A 17755-nucleotide genomic window follows, 5' to 3' on the forward strand; every position below is an offset into this window, starting at 1 on the left:
GCAGGTCTTCAGCTGCATCCCAGATCCTGACCAGGCTTTTAGAGCACATCAGCAATACAGGGAGAGCTGCTCCAACACAGCGAGCGATCTGTGCACTCAGCTGCTCTCTGCTTTCCCAAGTCACACTGCGTGGCTACTGGAGAAGGATCAAAGCAGTCACTGTGGCAACAGCCCAATCTCAGCAGCACAGTCAGTAAATGAGAACTTGATTGCTCTCTCCAGCTACTGAAGGTTGCAGTCAGGTGGGGGGAGGTTTCTTTTCCTCAGTAACAAGTGATAGGACAAGAGGAAATGGCCTCAACTTGTGCTAGAGAAGGTTTAGATCAGAGATAAGGAAAAGTTTGTTAACCAAGAGTGTTGTAAAGGATTGGAACAGGCTGCCCAGGGAAGTGGTGGAGTCACCATTCCTGGAGAAGTTTAAGGCATGCAGACGGGGCACTGAGAAACATGGGCTGGTGGTGGTCTTGGCAGGGCTGGGGCAATGGTTGGACTCAATTATCTTAGAGGTCATTTCCTACCTAAATGATTCAATGGGTCATTTGAGCCCTGACCTCAACACCTCTGCAGCAACTTCCATGGATAACCAAAACACAGGAAAGTACAGCAAATGATTCCCTCTGTTAGAGTTTTTCTTGCAAAATCTTATTCCATGCTTACAGAAGGATAAAGGATGAGTGTCCTTGTTTTGAGTACAGAGGATCTTTCCCTCCATAGGCTACAGTGGGTTACAAGACACACATGTGGTAAATCCTAAGGCAGAATAAAGCACTGTAGCTCTGTGGGAACCAAGAAAATTAAAAAATGCATGTGCTCTAAATCTGTAGTACATGAGATAGCTGAAGAAATGTATTAAAAAAAAAAAAGTGTGGAGAGACAAAGTATTCTTTCACTCTTACCAAACTCAACATTTCAAAAGAGTGACCAATACACTATGATCAAGACAACATAATTACCTTGTGAAGCAGTGCTGCTGAGAAAATAAAGATACCATAAAATGTATAAAGCCTGCTAAAATTATGATTGCTTGAAACAACAGTAGGATTTCAGGCTGGTGATGTAAAATATCAGAAGTCTTGATGGAAATAAAAATTGACACTGTGTAAAAGCCATCTGATGAGATACTGACATGTTTAAACAAATGAAGCCTAAAATAAAAATCACCATTTAATTCCGTATATTTATGTAACTTGTTTGTTTTCTAAATTCTAAAAGGATTCATCCAAACATTAAGTGCTCATGAGTTTCAATGTCCTTTTGAGCAGCAGAATAACCAGTCACATGATCCTATTTTTGGTCATTCATGTGATTGATGATTCTAAGCTTGTGCTCTCAACGTATGACACTGCCATTCACACCATCCAGAGCTGAGAGCACTTCACAGTGTTACACTGCTGTTGATAGCTTTATTAAGGAAGTACTACCACCGGCTGGCTAATGCTAATAAAAGGGTGAAGGCCAACTTTTTTCCATTGAAGTACATGCTTATTTCTTTATGGGGGCTAGAGGAGCAGAGAAATAAAGGTTTTGATTTAGAAGCCATTAGGATTAAAAAAAAAAACAACCAAACAAAAAAACACAACAGCTATATTTATTTTTTAAAGTGTTTTTTTTTTTCAATTGGTAGTAAGAGAAAGGGAAATCAGAAAGAAAGTCTAAAAGCTGGCTAAAAAGAAGAGAGTAAACACAGAAAGTTTAGTGTAAATATTAATGAGTCTTCTGAATAGTCTGAGAGGAAGATTAAAGTTTTTGTGATGAACGCATTGAGACATAGGGAGAAGGATAAAGGTACTGTAAAGCTGAAACACCAAAGTAGCTTGCTTAAAGGCTTGTCTTCTAAACTAATGCTAAGACCCTACCACCTTATGCTTGTAGCTACAGAATCTCAGTAGAGAAACTATTTAAAAATTTTGTAATCAATTAATGAATTATAATATATAATTAAGCATATAAGATACACAACAAATCTGGTACTTAATATAATGACAAAATTTGCCTTAAATAATATCCTAACCACAGAAGCAATAGGTTGGAGAGAATCAGAAGTATATCCCTAGTTCCCTGCTAGCAAGGAATGGAAGACTTAGGGTGAGATTTCTGATTGCCCCTGTGCCTGTTGTAGTCCTCACAGGCACAATATCCAAGTGTATATAACTACTGAGAATTTTCTTGTTTTCCTGGGATTCTTAATTTAGTCTTTAGGTCAGCTCACAAGAGTTATGTAACTGTTCACCTAAAGTGGTCTTTCTTCTTTTTTTTTTCCCCCTCTACTTATTTGCCACACCAGATAAAGCTGTAGGCAAGTGCCAAAAAGGTTTCTCACTTCAGCTGTGCTAGAAACTCCCTCCTCAAGCTTTTTGCTCTGCTGTCCTGCTACAGGGAAACGAGTCCTGTAACAGCTTTGTGGCTTGACACTTCAAAAATAAGTTATTTCAGATAACATTGAAGTATCTCTGGCAATGGTTACTTCTAAACTTTGATTTTGAAATCAATACTTCTGGTTTAACGTACTTCATCTTAATATGTTTGAAAAAATATTATGTAGTTAACTGTTGGAACGTATGTGCCCTGTTAGCGTGTTCAAGAAATGCATTCCAAAGTGGCTTGGTACGTGTACCTGCAGCTACACTCGTCTGCCTGGCATCCACCTTTGCCTTTAATAGGCGGGAATTCCCCTTGCTCTCCCTGCAAGCCCTCAGCTTTCAGTGGAAGACCTGGTGATACCACCGCTGGGTCAGAAGAACTGAGCTGCCAGCCCACGGGCTCTGCCTGGAGAGCGGGAGGGAGAGAGAGAGCTTTGGCTAGCGAGCACCATCCCCAGTGCCGGTGTCAAACGCGCCCCCGCGGTTTCCTAGAGCGAAGGCGGCATTCCCGCTGCTGGGCGCGCTCCTCCGGAGGCACGGCCGGGCCGCCCAGAGCGGCTGCGTGAGCGCCTCGCCAAAACGCTCCGGAGCGCCAAGTTTCCCTTTCCCAGGGAAAATCCCCGCTCCCCCCGCCGGCCGGGGCCTGCCCCGCATCCCGGCCCGGCCTCCGCCGGAGCCTCCGGAGTAACCGCGCCCGGGATTGGCTTCTCCCGGCGCAGGGGCCATATTGGATGTGCCCAGCCCGCCGCACGCACCGCTCCATCGGCTCCGCGCCGCCCGCCCCCGCCCCGCCAGGGCTGCCCCTCCCGCGGGGGCTGCGGCGGGAGAGCGAAGGTGTCTCGGGAAGGAAACTCGCACGCTCCCGGGTCCCCTCTCCGCCCCCCGCGCATCCCCGCCCCGCGCACGCCCCTTCCCGCGCCCCGTTCCCCGCTCCGCCCGCCTCTTCCTCCCCTCACGCCGCTCCCTCCCTCCCTCCCGAGCCGAGCCGCCGTGTCAGCGCGCGGCGGCGGCCCCCACGCGGGCGGCCAATCAGCGCGGGGGTGACAAATATGCAAATGCGCCCCCCAGCCCGTCCCCGCGGGTTCGCTGGGGCCGCTGGGGTCGCGGCGCGGAGCGAGTGAAACTTCGCCCCCCGCCTGCCCCCCCGCGCGGGGCCCCTCCCGCGCAGCGCCCGCGGGGAGGAGCGGGGAGAGGCGCGGGGACAGCGCCGAGCGCCGCCCGCGCCGCCCGCCGGCCTGCGACACCGCACGGTGAGTGCCGCCCTCGCCCGCCGGCTCCCGGGGGGGGACACGGGGGGAATCCCCGCGGGGGGGAGGGGAACCCGTCGCGCCCGCCCGCGGCCGCCCCGGCGCGGAGCTGTCACAGGCGTGGGGCATCGCCGCCTCCTGCCGGGCAGCGGCGGCGGCTCCGTAATGGCGAACCGGGCGGTGAGTACGTGCGGAGGGACGGGCAGGCCACGCTCCAGGTGCCGGAGACACCGGGCGGCCCCGCCGGCCCTGCCCGCCCCTGCCGCCGCCGGGGTCGGCGCGACGCGGCCTGCTCGGCACCCGGGCTCGCCCCGCCGCCGCCCCCGCCCGCTTCCGCCCCTCGCCGCCGGGCGCGGGGCTGCGCGCCCGCCGCTCGCACCTCGCCGGCGGAGGTGGCAGGAGGAAGGGGGGCGGCGGCGAGGCGAGGCTTTTCCCGGGGGCGGCGCGGGTGGAGCGGGCGGGATGGAGGCGGCGGGGGCGCCCGGGGATGCGGGCCCCGCCACGGCGCTCAGGGGTGGCCGGGGTGGGGGCGAAGTTGGAGGGGAGGAATTGGGCCTTCCCGGGGTCGCAGGGTGGGGGAGAGCCTGCACGTCCTGCCCTCTTACAGGTAAGAAGATGGCAGGGCGAAGGGAAGAGGGCTGGTCTCCTTTGGGAAGTCAAGAGGAAAAGACTGCATGTCCCTATCCCCCACCGAGGAGGTGGCAGTGGGATAAAAGGGTTGGGTGGATGAAGGTAGGGAGGGCAGAAATATCCCCGGCCACCTTGTGTCGTTTAGGAAGGGAGTGCGAGGTAGGGAAGGGATGCAGAGCCTCCCAGGCAGAGCAGTGGGCATGGCAGACCTGGCTTCTCACCACACAAGATAATACAGGTGGGTAGAGGTCGGAATTAAAATAATTTCCCAGGGCAAGAGAAGCAGTAAGAAAAAGGGGAGCCGAGTTGGGCAGCCCACTGGCTTGGATTGACCACAGCATGATCCCCAGGAGTGGGGGAAAGGAAGGTGACAGGGGAGGGTTGACAGTGGGTGAGGTGTGTCTGGGAGAGATGGAGGTGGGCATGCAGTCTGCTGTCCTTCTGGGCTGCAAGATTTCTGGGGTGAGGAGAGCTGCTGCTGCATGGCCACGGGTTCCTACTGCATGGGTGGAGACTTAGAAGGGGATTTAGCTGTCAAAGTGCAGGGTTAGAATTTGCAGACTGGCATTTTCCAGGAAGGGTCTGCAAGCTGACCTCCTTCGGGGACGATGAGAGGATTTTGAGGCCACTTCGGTACTATTGGTAGATGGCACTGGGTGGATAGGTGGCATGCATCTTTATTTAAGTGAACTGGAGAAATTGTCACATTTCCCACTGAGTCTTAACACACTGAAAGGTGAAAACCTCTTCATTTCTTCTTTGCACACAAATTTTTGTGAATAGGGATAAAAACCAGCTGGAAAGGATTCTGAATTCTCTCATTTTGGCTGGATAGCTTTGACAACAAGCTTGATGCACACACTTTCAGTTTGTAACAAATGGTTTGCTGTCTTCACTGTTGTATCATAAGTGCTTTGAATTTTTAGGAGCTGAGAACTTCCTTCAGTTATGAAAGCCATTTAACTTCATCAGTGTGAGAAAATACAGCTCAGTCTCCCTCCATTCTGTAGAAGAATAGCTGAACCCTTCACTGTTACAATCCCTGCACATGGGGGACAAAGTAACAAATTCTGTGACAGGATAGGGTTTCTAGTTTTCTTGTGTGTTTTTTGAGACTTTTAAGAAGTAGCTTTAAAAAGTAACTCTCCTCTCTGAGGAGAACTAGGCTCCTCCTGAAAGCTCACTGCAACTGTTTTTAAACCTGGATCATTCGACACCATCAAGTTCCCAGTTGGCAGGTGTGAGGTAAAAATAATTATTTCACCTTCTTTTACATGTAATCATTTGTGTGTGGTTATAAATATGTTTATAATTTAAGGCAGAATATTAATATTGAGTCATTTTTGAGCAAAAACTGGATTTTTATCCGGTCTCTGAATTTTAGTTCATTGTTGCACAGATCAACTTTTTCTTAAGTTTCACAAGGTAAATATTTTTAAATCAATAATTATTCCTATCTTAGACTTTGTGAACTGTTAAAGAAACAGTAGAAATTCATAGCTTTTGGGTTTAATAGTTTCTACACAGCCTCAACACCTTATACCTGTAACTAATAATGATTTTTTCATTCTTCCCACATCTGTCAGATGAGGCTTCCAAAGTGCCATGGACTTCAATGCCCAGCTTGTGTAAACCAAAGAGCAAAATTTAATATAATGTTTTTGAATGTTAACCAATTCAGGGATCAGTGTGACAGGCCCATTGCCCATAATTCACAGGCTCATGGAGAAGTTGGTGGGAAGCAAGGTAGGATGTGAACTTAATGTATCAACACCTCTGTGGTTAAGGACCATTGTGGACTCTCTTACCTTAAAGTAAATGTGAAGGAGCTTTTTTCTTTCCCTGTTAGTGAGTAAGCTGCATCAGTTTACTTTGCATTTATAAGATGATAAGGGCAGGCATCTAAGTACTTACAGTGCATCTGTGCTGGTTTACTTTGTGCTAACTTGCTTATTTGTATTTAACCAGATTGTTCTATTTATGCAACTCCATGCTGCTTTTCATGGTGAAGCTATACTAATTCATGCCACTCAGAGTAAGGCTATCATTTTTACTGGAAAAAGAAGTGGAATTTGAATTCCACTCAAGAATTTTGAGGAGTCTCAGCACCTTATTTCACATGAGCTGCTTGTGGTAAATGGTCCTGAAGATTAGTCCAAGAACTCAGTTATGCTAAAATGTTGATGAAAGTGGAGTGTGGTTTTTAAAAAGTATTCTTAGTGGTGTTATCTAAAAGATGTATGACATGAACCACTACTGAGAGACTATAGAGACCCCAAACCAGACAATTTCGTTTGCTTTTATGAGTGAGATAAGTTAATGATGCAGCAGATTAAACCCAAAAGATTGACCTGCTGCTTTAAAATTGCCTTTTTTTTGAAACTGACGAACCAAAGTATCACTTTGTTTATAGGTTAGTTTTAAGGAGTTTTTTTAATGTATCTTACAATAAAAATATTTTCTATATTTCTGGTATATGTATCCTTCAGACACTTTAAAAGTACAGGTAAGCTGGACAATTATATATTTTATGGGTTCATATTCCTTACAGTGCACTTTTTTCTTCTGTATAAGTCTTGTTGAACAACGTGCCTGAAGTAATTTTCATGCAATTTAGAATGGAGTCAAATGGCATATCCTATTCATCACTGGATTGCAGTATTCTCTTTGTTTCCACCATTATATATGAACTGAATTCTTGGTAATGCTTGGTACTTGTGTTTGTAAATCATCCAGCTGAAACGTTTCTGTGTTTAACCAAAGTCCAGTAGCCCATCACAGCCAGATTCTTTCCTAACCCTAATTTTATCAAGACTTTATATTCTTCCATTGTCCTATCTAGAGTTGTCCTTTTAATGGTCTTGGCTCTATCAAACCATGGAGCTGTGAGCTTAATGAAGATTTTGAAATCTCACACTTACTTGGGCTCCCATTCTATTTCCCAGTGCTCTTCCTGTAGTCAGAATTGGAGCCTCAGGGATGTGGGGGATCCGAATACACAGGAATGGGTGTTTATTTAAAAGCTTTATTTAAAAGCTGTTTATTTAATCAAAAGTTCAAGAATTGATAGTTAACATAATTAATGTTGAAGTATTCTCTTTCTCCTTCAGCAAAAGAAATTGTCCTGCTAAAAAATTATTATTTTGCTGATGAAACAGCAACTGAAAAGTATTTGCAGCTTTTGCTTTGGCTAAAAGAGCAGCAAGATTCCCATATTTAATCTGATCAGTTCATAAATGTGAGAGTGAGCTGAACACACAACTTTCTTATTTACAGTAGTGCAGGGAGGAGAGACCACTTTTAAGCAGTGTTTTTTTCTACAGGTGTTACAAGAGAACAGCACAATGTGTTTTACAGTGATTATGTTTTTGAGTAACTGCAGTGTTGAAAACTTGCAGAAGACCAATTCTAAATATTTTCTAACAGTGTGGGTAATGAAGATTTATCTTGATTTCAGAAACACAAGGCCCTTAGGAGTACTTTCAAAATGTGTATGTAATAGAATTCAGACATATACTCTGCTACCTCTTAGAGTGAGCTCTAGTGATGGAGTAAAAAAATACTTTTGGAAGCACCTTGGATCCAAGTTCCACTTTCAGTGCTGACTTTACATTACATTCACTTTCTAAGCTGTGAGAAAAATGTTGCAAAGTAGGAAGCATTTTTTTAAAAGTCAGAATTCAGCAGAAATTTATTGGTAAGATATGGCATCTGTCACTGAGCAGATGTGTTGAAATGTTCAACTTCATTCATGCAGATTATCCAGGTGCTGCCAAATATTCATGTCTTTAGGCTGGCAGTGTACATGCACCTTTCTCTTTGTAAGTGATATATTTTTGTTTTAGTCTGAAATCAAGAGTTAGAATTTGCAGGAGGATGGAAAAATGTTCCCATCGTTTTTCTAGAGACAAATAGTAATTTTGACTTTGTTCTTTATCTGAGTCATATTAGAAAATGTAACTCTGGTTACCAAATTGTTTCCATCTGCAGTGTTTTCTTGGGCACTTTCCTTGTACCACGTGAGCAGTATTAAAAGGTTTGTTCACTCTTTTATGCTAGTCACAAAAATTAAGAAATTCCTCCAAAATCTGTTCTGTAAATGGCTTTTGAAGTAAATGGTTTTATTACATTTGATACTTAACACCCTAGTGAAGAAACTTTTAAACTTCAGAAAGTCTTCATTTGTGTAATGCCATGAAAGTCTGCCCATCTGATATTCCATATATTATCAGAAACCTGAGAATTCAATACAATAAATTTGTGTTTTCAATTACCCTGTAGTAAAGCTACAGGGTAATAGTTATAGCTTCCACCTACATGAAAACCAGTTAGGTAAGACAATGGGCTTGAGTCCTTGTAATATGTTGCTTGTTTCAGCAGTACTTCTTCCAAGTATTTTTTTCTTGTTTTTCAGAAGCTAAACCTAAATTTAGGTTTAAGAGACAGGTTTTTAGATAAGTTTGTAAGAATTAGTTCATAAATACTCTTAATAAAGAGATGTGCATTGTCCTGTTTAACTGGGGAAGTTTTCCTAAAGTCCTTTTTGACTGTCAGACTCTTGTAACAGAGTACTGATGTCACACTAAAAGTTGTCTGGAGTCTATGTCTGTTGCAGGTGAATTCAGGAACATGTCCTGACTATGCTGGAAACTACGAGACAAGATGAGAAATGATGTTTTGCTTGAGTTATTAGTTTTAATTGATTTCCTAATTTAAGAACAGTATACTGAACAAATTGTGAACACAAGAGTGTCTTGCTTAACATGTATCTGGGAGGAACTCTTTAAGGAAACTTTGATATCAAATCTCCTTAGATATACTTACAAAAACCAAACAAAAAACATAACAGAAAACTTGTATGCAGCCTCCCTCTGTATGGGGCAGACCTGTGATACAGATGAACCTCCTTACACCAGTAAATGTAGGATGTCTGAACCTGTTTTGCTTAGTAAAGTACTGGCATATCCTAATCTGCCAGTGTCAAGACTTGAAATTGTGCTTTTTTTCCCCCAGTGCAGATTTCTGTCAATGTCAAGCCTTCACAGCTGTCTGTATTCATCAGTCAGGATCCATGGGCATCAATAAAACAGGGACAACCCTTTGCATTGTTCTAGTTGGTACTTCCAGGTTATAAACTTGCACTAGTTCACAGGGATGCTTATCAGGGTAGAACATGAGAATTATTGGAAGATATGGTATTATCAGATTATGAATTGAAAGGAAGCTGTGCTTTGAAGTCTTCTGTCTCTTATGTTTTGTAATGAAATCTTGGTTTAGCCCACATGTTAGAATTAAAAGGGTTTTTTTCTGATTTTTAATGCAAATGTTTCTCTAAATCTTAAAATGGTCTAATTGTTCCTGAGGAAAAATACTAGAATTCAGAAACATATTTTGTAGGTCTGATTTAAGGTGTAACACTGAAATTGATAACAAAACAATAGAAAGCCTGTAATGTTTACATCTGAAATCTCAGCAGCACCAGAGGATTTTCTTTTTAAACTTACAAGGAAGTTCTTGTAACTGTTATTGATGATCAGAAGCAAACTGCAAACTATAAACATATTACTCTCTTTTGACTACTAAATTTCCAAAAGAGACATTTGTATCTTGTACAGATAGACTAAAAGGAAAAAAAGTTGGGTGTATTGGAATTCAAACCTGAAGAACAAAGCATGGGAAGTTTTTGTTATTGGTATTAGAAAGAAAGTGACTAGAAGGAAATCACTGCAGTCCTGAAATTTATTAAAATCTCCACAGGTACACTTTGGAGAAACAAAATTGCAATATAGTATGAGCAGTACTGGCTACTAATATGGATTCCTTCAGTAGTCTGGTGGCCGAACATACTAACTTCTAAACAGCTATTTTCACTAAAATAAACTGACTTGGGGATAAACTTTGTCCTTTGCAGTAAGGTATTCCAAACTCCTGGTATCTTTCTAGATTTCTGTCAATAGCAGCAGATTAACATGGTATCATTCTCTGTATTATTATTGTCCCTTTATTGCAATTAATGTCCACAAGATATAAATGACAAAATAGAAGGTATATATACACTTCTGTCATTTTCATGCAATGTCTAATGGGTTTGTTAAACAAACAAGAGGAAGGGTTAAAACTAAATTGGGAGACTATATGCTGAAGCAGCAGCTGTACACCTATATGTTTTGTTCTGCAGGTGTGCTTTGAGGGCAATAACCTTTGGCAGAAAGGTGAAGAAGGTAGTTGAAAATAATAATGTCTTCAGCTGGTGCTATTAAATTTTCTAAAGGTATTTGCCAAGACTGAAGAGATAAAAGCACACAAGGATGTTGTGCAAAATGAAACTGTTTTACTAAAATTTACATAATATTTAAAAAAAATATAAATTTGTGTAGCTTTTCTCAATTAATTGAAATGAGTTGTTTGTTTCGTGCAAGGAAATGTGTATAAAAATCTGTGGTTTAGTATACAAAATAAGAATCACAGACTCACAGGGCAGGTTGGAGATGAGCTTAGTGGGATCACCGGGTCCAACCTCCCTGCTCAAGCAGAGCTGCCCAGAGCACAGGGCACAGGGTTGTGTCCAGACAGTTCTGGAATGTCCCCAGTGAGGGACACTCCACAGCTCTGGCCAGGCTGTTCAGGGCTCGGGCTCTGCACAGCAAAGAACTCCTTGCTCATGTCCAGGGGCAACTTCCTGGGCATCATTCCTGCCCCTTCCTCTTGTCCCATTGCTGGCACCAGGAGCAGAGGGTCCATCCTCTGACACCTCCTGCAGATATTTAGAGAAATAGCCAAAATATTGTTGCTTGCCTTTTTTTTTTTTTTTTTTTTTTTTAGTAAAAGTAATACTTAACATTTAGTAAGAGTGATTTTTTTTTTTAGCATATCACACTTAACAGATACATGTATATGTATATATGTGTATTTAAAAATTCACATGCAATATAGCTTATCTGAGAACCAGTAGAGATAGATCCCATTTTGGAGCTTATAAAAGCTCTACATTCCTTTTGTGTAAATTTCTCTTTGGCATTTCGTATAATCATTAGTGAATCTTCTGTTGTCAGAAGAATTTTTTGTATTTCACATTTAGAGTAATGTATTGCAGACCTGGTGAATGTGTATCTAGTTACATGTGGTTTTTTTCTTCCTTTCAGTGTAGGATTTTTCAAACTTTTAAGTATTCCAAAATTGTCTCCATATTGGAAGCTGTTCAACCAATGGACACTGTTCTAAAGCGTAAGAAACATCTTTTTTTCTCTTTATCTTGAGGATTTAAGAACAGGCTAGCTGAGGAAGGATATACAGCTGTTTTAGCCAATAACTTAAACTTGCATTTATCTTATATGGTAGTTACAGGTGAATTAGATTTCTTTATTTACTGTTGAACTCTTACAGGTAGAATAAATAACTTGATTGCAAGTTTTCAGGTTTTTTCTTTTTTTTCAAATAATAAATTTTTGAATGCCTCTATTCAGGTAGTGTATATATTGTAAAATACTTATCCTTTAACTTTATTTAGCCAACAAAGAACTTTTAAATAAGCAGAGACTGAGAACAAAAAAAAAAAAAAGAAAAAGAAAAAAAGATTAAAATGTGGCATAGGACCTAACAGTTAAATAGTTTCAAACTCCTTTCTAATTTCTGAATGTGAAGAGGACTTGTGCATTACAGCAGCTCTGTTTGTGTGATGGGATTTCCAGTACAGAAAAAAGGAACATCTAGAGCAAGTTTTCTGTCTGTTTTGATACAAAATTACTATCAGTTCACATAAATGGTAAACAAAGATAAAGGTATTTTAGCAACTTTCCCCTAGGTATATGTTAGGTACATGCTTATCTCATATGAATTTTAGAAAAATACTTCTCTGAATTAAGTGTCCCTATTATTGCAGAGCAGAAACATTTTATTTAGCAACCTTGGAAAAAGTATTGGGAAGTTACTGAATAATAGGAAGAGGATAAATGTAGCAATTTTTGTACCAAATTAGTACCTTTTTTTTTTTTTCTGAAACACTGCAGGATTTGGTAGCTGCTATAACCAATTTATATCTTCCACGTATGCTTCAGCATTGTTTCAAAGATGCACGGAGAGGAAATAACTGTGTTAAAATCTGCTTCTCAATGCAGTATTATATGCCATGTTATCTTTTAACAAAGTTTAGCTCTGCAAAAGCATTAAAGACTTTGGCATGACAAAACTGTATTTAGGAAGAGTGGAACCACTGTATTGGAATTGGAGGATGTTTGGTGCCTTGGACACAATAATCATGTTTTTGAAATGGAAAAACACTGGTGTAAAATATCAGTTCATATACAAGCTTTCTGTCTGTCTTTCAGTGTTAGAGAGTAGTTTTGTGTACTTTGAGGCTTTTACACAGTGGCCCTAGAACTGCCCCTCCCCTTTTCCCTTAAACTTTGTAATGTTTTGAAGCCTCTTTCAGATTAAAAAAGAACCTCTTGAAATTGAGCTCCTCTACCTATTGCCAAGGCAAGGAACAGGATAAAACTGTCATGCAGGTATTCTCTCCCCAAAAGGCACTGTCAGTTCCCATTGAAGTCCACTGTCAGAGTGGAACAGCTCCATGCTGTTAAAAGACATGTACAGGGCTTCTCAGACTGACAGGTTTAAAACCTAACCTCAGAATTTTTCTTTTTGCTGTTGTTGGAGTACTTATATCCTGTCTTAAAGTTAGCCTAAACTTTTTGGTATTGTGGCACAAACTACCCTTCATCTTAAGGGGCTTGTAGACTTGGGTTATTTTTAGTAGTACTACAAAATGAATATGTATCTATTTACCAGACACAAAATCATAGCTACTAGTGATTTTGTATTAATTCTGCTGTTCTTGGTCTTATGGTATCTAGTGAGTTTTTGAGTTTCAGGTATTGTATTTGAATGTACACTCCTGAAGTTGGTTATTGTATGACTTGTTTGACATGCTTCATTTTCAGGTCTCTGATGATGAGGTATCCATCTGGATTTAAAACGCAGCTCTGAGTTTTTCAATTCTTCATTAAAGAGATGTGTTCTATATTCATGGGTAAGAATATCTTTTATTTTGACTAGGGTCATTTTCTTAATTATCTTGAAATATATTTTTAATTTAGAAGATTTCAGCAACTTAGTTTTGTCTTAAAGTTTTATCAGTAACTTTTACAGAGTATAGGGTTCATTAGGTGCCTGTGCTAGCTGTTAATTTTGACCCAAGCTAATAACTAAACTTTGGAATTCATATGTCTAAGGATTAATGCTCTAAATCACTAATTCCTAGTATTACAGACAGAGAAACAGTGGTATATAGGTAAAGAATTTATAAATTGGTCTGTGATTTGAGAGTCATTTTCTGATATATATACAGTTCTATGGGTTTTAACTCTGCATCTTGCCATACATCTTTTGAATTCAGAGTTTTGAAAGAAAGTGATTCTAACTTGGAATGCAACCAAAGCAAAGGGTCTGAATTTTGTGCAATCAAAACAAACAACACTTCTTCTCAATAACATAAACCTTACTTAATCTGAAGAAACTTTGTGGTACCTGCACGTCAAAACAATAGGAAAAAATATTTTAAAAGATTCTGTAGAAAATATGATTTTTTCAAAAAGCTACTGGTAGGTATTTTTAATTTTTGTAGATCTCTGAAGAAAACAACTAAGTTTAAGCTATGTTTACTTCATACATTACAGAATTTGTTATTATGTTTTCTCTCCATTTATTAAGTATGGCTTACTGAAGTATCATTTTGAGGCTTCATAAATTTACCTTGATTTAAAAATTAATGTTGACCTGGATCTATTAATGAAGTATACTAAGTAGCCTAAGCATTGCTGTGGGGCTTTTTAATACCATGTTGTTTTATGCAGAGTTCTGTGATACACGTTCTCTTTGGGCTGCTTTTGCTCTATTCAGCTTAAGCAAACCTGTTCTCATTAAAGAAGATCTGCTATTCACAGTGAAGGCAGACATGGTTGAGAATGGTAGAAATTTGTCTTCAGTTGCATTGGAAGATAGATTTTCTTCCCAAGTAAAATGTCATTTGTATTGTTGGCTGCTTTGAAATTCCATGGACAACCTTAACAAATAGCTAGCTACGTTTTTTTTCTTATTTACATTTGTTATATTTATTTTCCAGAGCCTACTTGAATGAAAGGATGAGTGGTGAAGGGTGTTTGTGCATGTCTGGGAAGTAGAGAAAGGGAAACAGCTACATGGGGTGCTTGGTGCAAGCAGGATCAGTGTAGGTATGGTAACAGACTGCTGTGATTAGTCTGACAAGCACACACAAGCCAGTGTGCTCCAGTTCTTTGCTCTTACTCAGAGCTGGAACTATAACCATGGACTGGAACTCAGTTCTGAGAATTTTGTTTAAGCCCATGTGTTTCAAATCTTCATAATCTTCAAATTAAAATTCAAGGTTCTTGAGTGATCTTTTGACTATTTAGCATGATGTCTGTGAACTCTGTAGCAGAAAAAGAATTCTAAACAAAACCAGTATGTTGAGGGTATGATTTTACTACAGGGATGGTTCATAATCAAAAATAGTTAGAAATGCATAATTAGAAATTCATAGAAATGAAAAGTAATTTTAATCTAAAATAATGCATCTGTATATATACAATTGGATGTATGGGTTTTTATTTGGGCTACCCAACCAAGTTTTATCCAAATTTTAGCGATAACAGTAAGAAAATGCATCTTTTCAATCCATATTTAGGTACAGATACCATGGCACTCCAGTACAGACAGTCCTTTCTGTTAGGGAATAAAAGAGTTTATATCTACTACATGTTCTTTTTTTGGTCTTCTATATTACTGGGATTTTGAGGAAGCTGTGGCCGTCTGTGCCTTTTAAATTTAACATGCACATTGATCTTTAAATCTATGGTAAAATACCAATTATATTGGCACATCAGCAGGAAGTAACTTCAGTGTTATTTAATTAACTCACCTTTTGAACTTGGCCAAAGCTTTATTTAAAATCTGACAAGTAATGATAGTGTAATTGTCTTTTAATATTGGGAAGGTGATGTCTCATTTCTAAATATTGTGCAGAAGTGATCAGTTTTTGAGTGTCTGGGTTTTACCATGCACCTTTTTTGATACAGTATTCCATCTGCTAATAGATGGGAAAATCACAGCAAGCCATAAAGCTGTCATACTGTTGCATGTTACATAGAATTTAGCAAATACAGGGATTTTTTCAGTCTCTAGCAGACTTCTTGTTTGTTGTGCCGGTTGCATTGCTTCTCTAAAAAATCCCCAAAAGCAAACCCTTTGCAAGCATATAATGTAAAACTCTTCCCTAACTATGACCGTGTCCTTTTCCCATAGGCTGGATTTCTGTTATGTCATGTTTTTATGACTTGTTTTAAGTCCTTGTGGTTGCTAACTTGTTCCTAGCTTCTCTCTAAGATGGCTTCTGTTATTTTTCTGAATAGCCATGGTTTCAACTTCCTTTGAGAAAAAATGGACACCAAAGTCACTGATTTATCTTTAGTACTGTCATACATCAGTCATGTGAAGCAGTGCTGCCTTGTGTATCAAAGTTTGAAAGTGTGGATATCATGGTAAAGTGCTTAAGCTCCACCTGATTTACTTGGTCATAACTAGAGTAGCTTGTGTTCTGTTATCACTTCAGCAAAAGTACTCAAAAATGCCATGAAATACAATAAATTCTAATGTGTATAATTTAATTTATTCTTTTTACTGCTACTCCCACTTTGTTTTCAGAATCAAATTTGCTATCTGTTCCCTTAGGTTTTTGTGTGAGTTCAGGTTTTTTTTATGTATTCCGTGAAACAGATCTTGTTTTCCTTTTCTTCTGGTATAAGACAGACATGAAGTTTCCTTGAAGACTATGGGTAAAAGTACTCCCCTGGTCAAAACCCAAACTCTCTTTGCAACAGACTTCTGTTCAGGCTATTGATAGTGGTATTCTTTCCAAAAGACATTTGGGTGGTTGGTTGTGGGGGTTATTTTGGGGTTTTTTTTTGTTGCTTCACAATCTCCAATTTACAAATAAGCTTTCTTCATAATAAATTTATATTGGTCTAATAAGCTGGAAGAGGTTTCTTGTGTATCTAGCCTTCAGATTTCTCAGTTTGGAAATTCATCTGTACCATCCAACTTGCTTGGATCCTTAAAGTGAAGCTGACATCTTCAGGTTATGTTTCCTATTTATACCAAAATTTATTTGTGTTATAAAACCTTTGCATTTTAAAAGGAGTGTTCATATTATTTTTTCACTATTTCCTCTTTTGTTTTCCTTATACTGAAAGGAAGTAAGAAAAATGATGATGGAAAATGTTTCTTGGTTTTTGAGCCAAGAAGTAAATTTCTGTGAGGCCAGCTCTGAGTGTGCTGCAGTAATTCCAGCTGTTCTGGAAGCTTTTCTCCATTTCCTTACTGTAAAGGGACACAGTCAGTAAAACAGGAGGAGAGTGTCTGGTGTATGTGACTTTTAATACAGGGTTCTTTTAGTCCTGTTGAGTAGTTCTAGACTTCTACAATGAAGAGCATGTATACTAGTTAATGATTGTACATTCTTGGGATCTATTTTGCTAAAGAGCGAAGAAATATCTCTTTTTCCCTCTGCTTTTTTTTCCAGTTAGCAAAAATTGATCAGACTCAGTATGTCAACTTAGTGATACAAGCTTCAAATTTGAGATTTTTATCAGTAGTTCTTGATAGCCTGGAACATGACATTTTACCATGGCTACCATAGTTTCCATCTTATCTTTCCTCAGTGGGGTTTCTTGAATTACATTTGTTTCGTTCTACAACTTTTTTTTCCTTGTACTTAATCAGAATTGGTTTTCTTCTGAGCTAAAATAGCTCTCTCCTGACTTATCTTTTGTGTTGAGATAAACTAGGATGAGATATCATTATATTAGCAATGTTATAACCCATGCCAGACCTTCTACCTGGATCCTGCTGCTTGTTTATCATCTATTGGAAGGTGTTTCATTCTGGGAAAATCATCATTATGTTGCTTTTAATTGTAAGTAGACAACTTAATCAGCGTTAGAAGATAATGAGGTCTAATGTATATTAATGCGTTCTCTATCTTGGGACTTCAGGAGATCCCAAATTTAAGCAATAACTTGCACATGTATAATCTAGGATCCACCGTAGCTTTGCTGTGCTAAGGTGTCATCTCCCTAAGCTTCTGTCACTTCATTTTAATCATGCTTGTTCTCCTCCTCACTGACACCATACCTGATTAGTGTCTCTTAGGACGATACAGGATCCCTCTGTACACACCAGAAGTTTCATACACTCAAACCCTAAAGGAGGTTTGTGAATTTAAGTCTGGCTTTATTCTATGGTCACACCACCTTCAGTGACCTAGGAGTATATGCAGAATGGGTTCTCATCAGCTTGCCAAGAAGTACATTGGGCTTAGTAGGTTCAGCATGAACCTTTTCCATCAGAGAATATGTCAGATTTACAGGGTGTTCATTTCTGGAAGGATTCTATACTCATTCTTAGGAAAATTCATTAAGGAGGAATTGCAATTGAAGGTGAGCT

General features: G+C 40.1%; 1 protein-coding gene across 10 annotated transcripts in view; it reads left to right on the forward strand.

Moving 5' to 3' along the window:
• Window positions 1-3483: 3483 nt before the first annotated feature.
• The window catches only part of CHD9 (chromodomain helicase DNA binding protein 9), an 86140-nt gene continuing 71868 nt past the window's right edge, over window positions 3484-17755 (forward strand). For 3 of the 10 annotated variants that reach the window (XM_021555025.3, XM_021555034.3, XM_021555033.3), the window contains exons 1-3: window positions 3484-3610; window positions 11380-11461; window positions 13177-13265. The gene's annotated coding sequence lies outside the window, so the exon portion shown is untranslated. Of the gene's footprint in view, window positions 3611-3740; window positions 3788-8227; window positions 8274-11379; window positions 11462-13176; window positions 13266-17755 lie in introns of those variants that run through there. The other 7 variants (XM_021555027.3, XM_085589595.1, XR_014957892.1 and 4 more) reach the window with 7 other exon arrangements.

The sequence above is a fragment of the Lonchura striata genome, chromosome 11 (genome assembly GCF_050655825.1).
Source record: "Lonchura striata isolate lonStrDom1 chromosome 11, ASM5065582v1, whole genome shotgun sequence".
Lineage (NCBI taxonomy): Eukaryota > Metazoa > Chordata > Aves > Passeriformes > Estrildidae > Lonchura > Lonchura striata.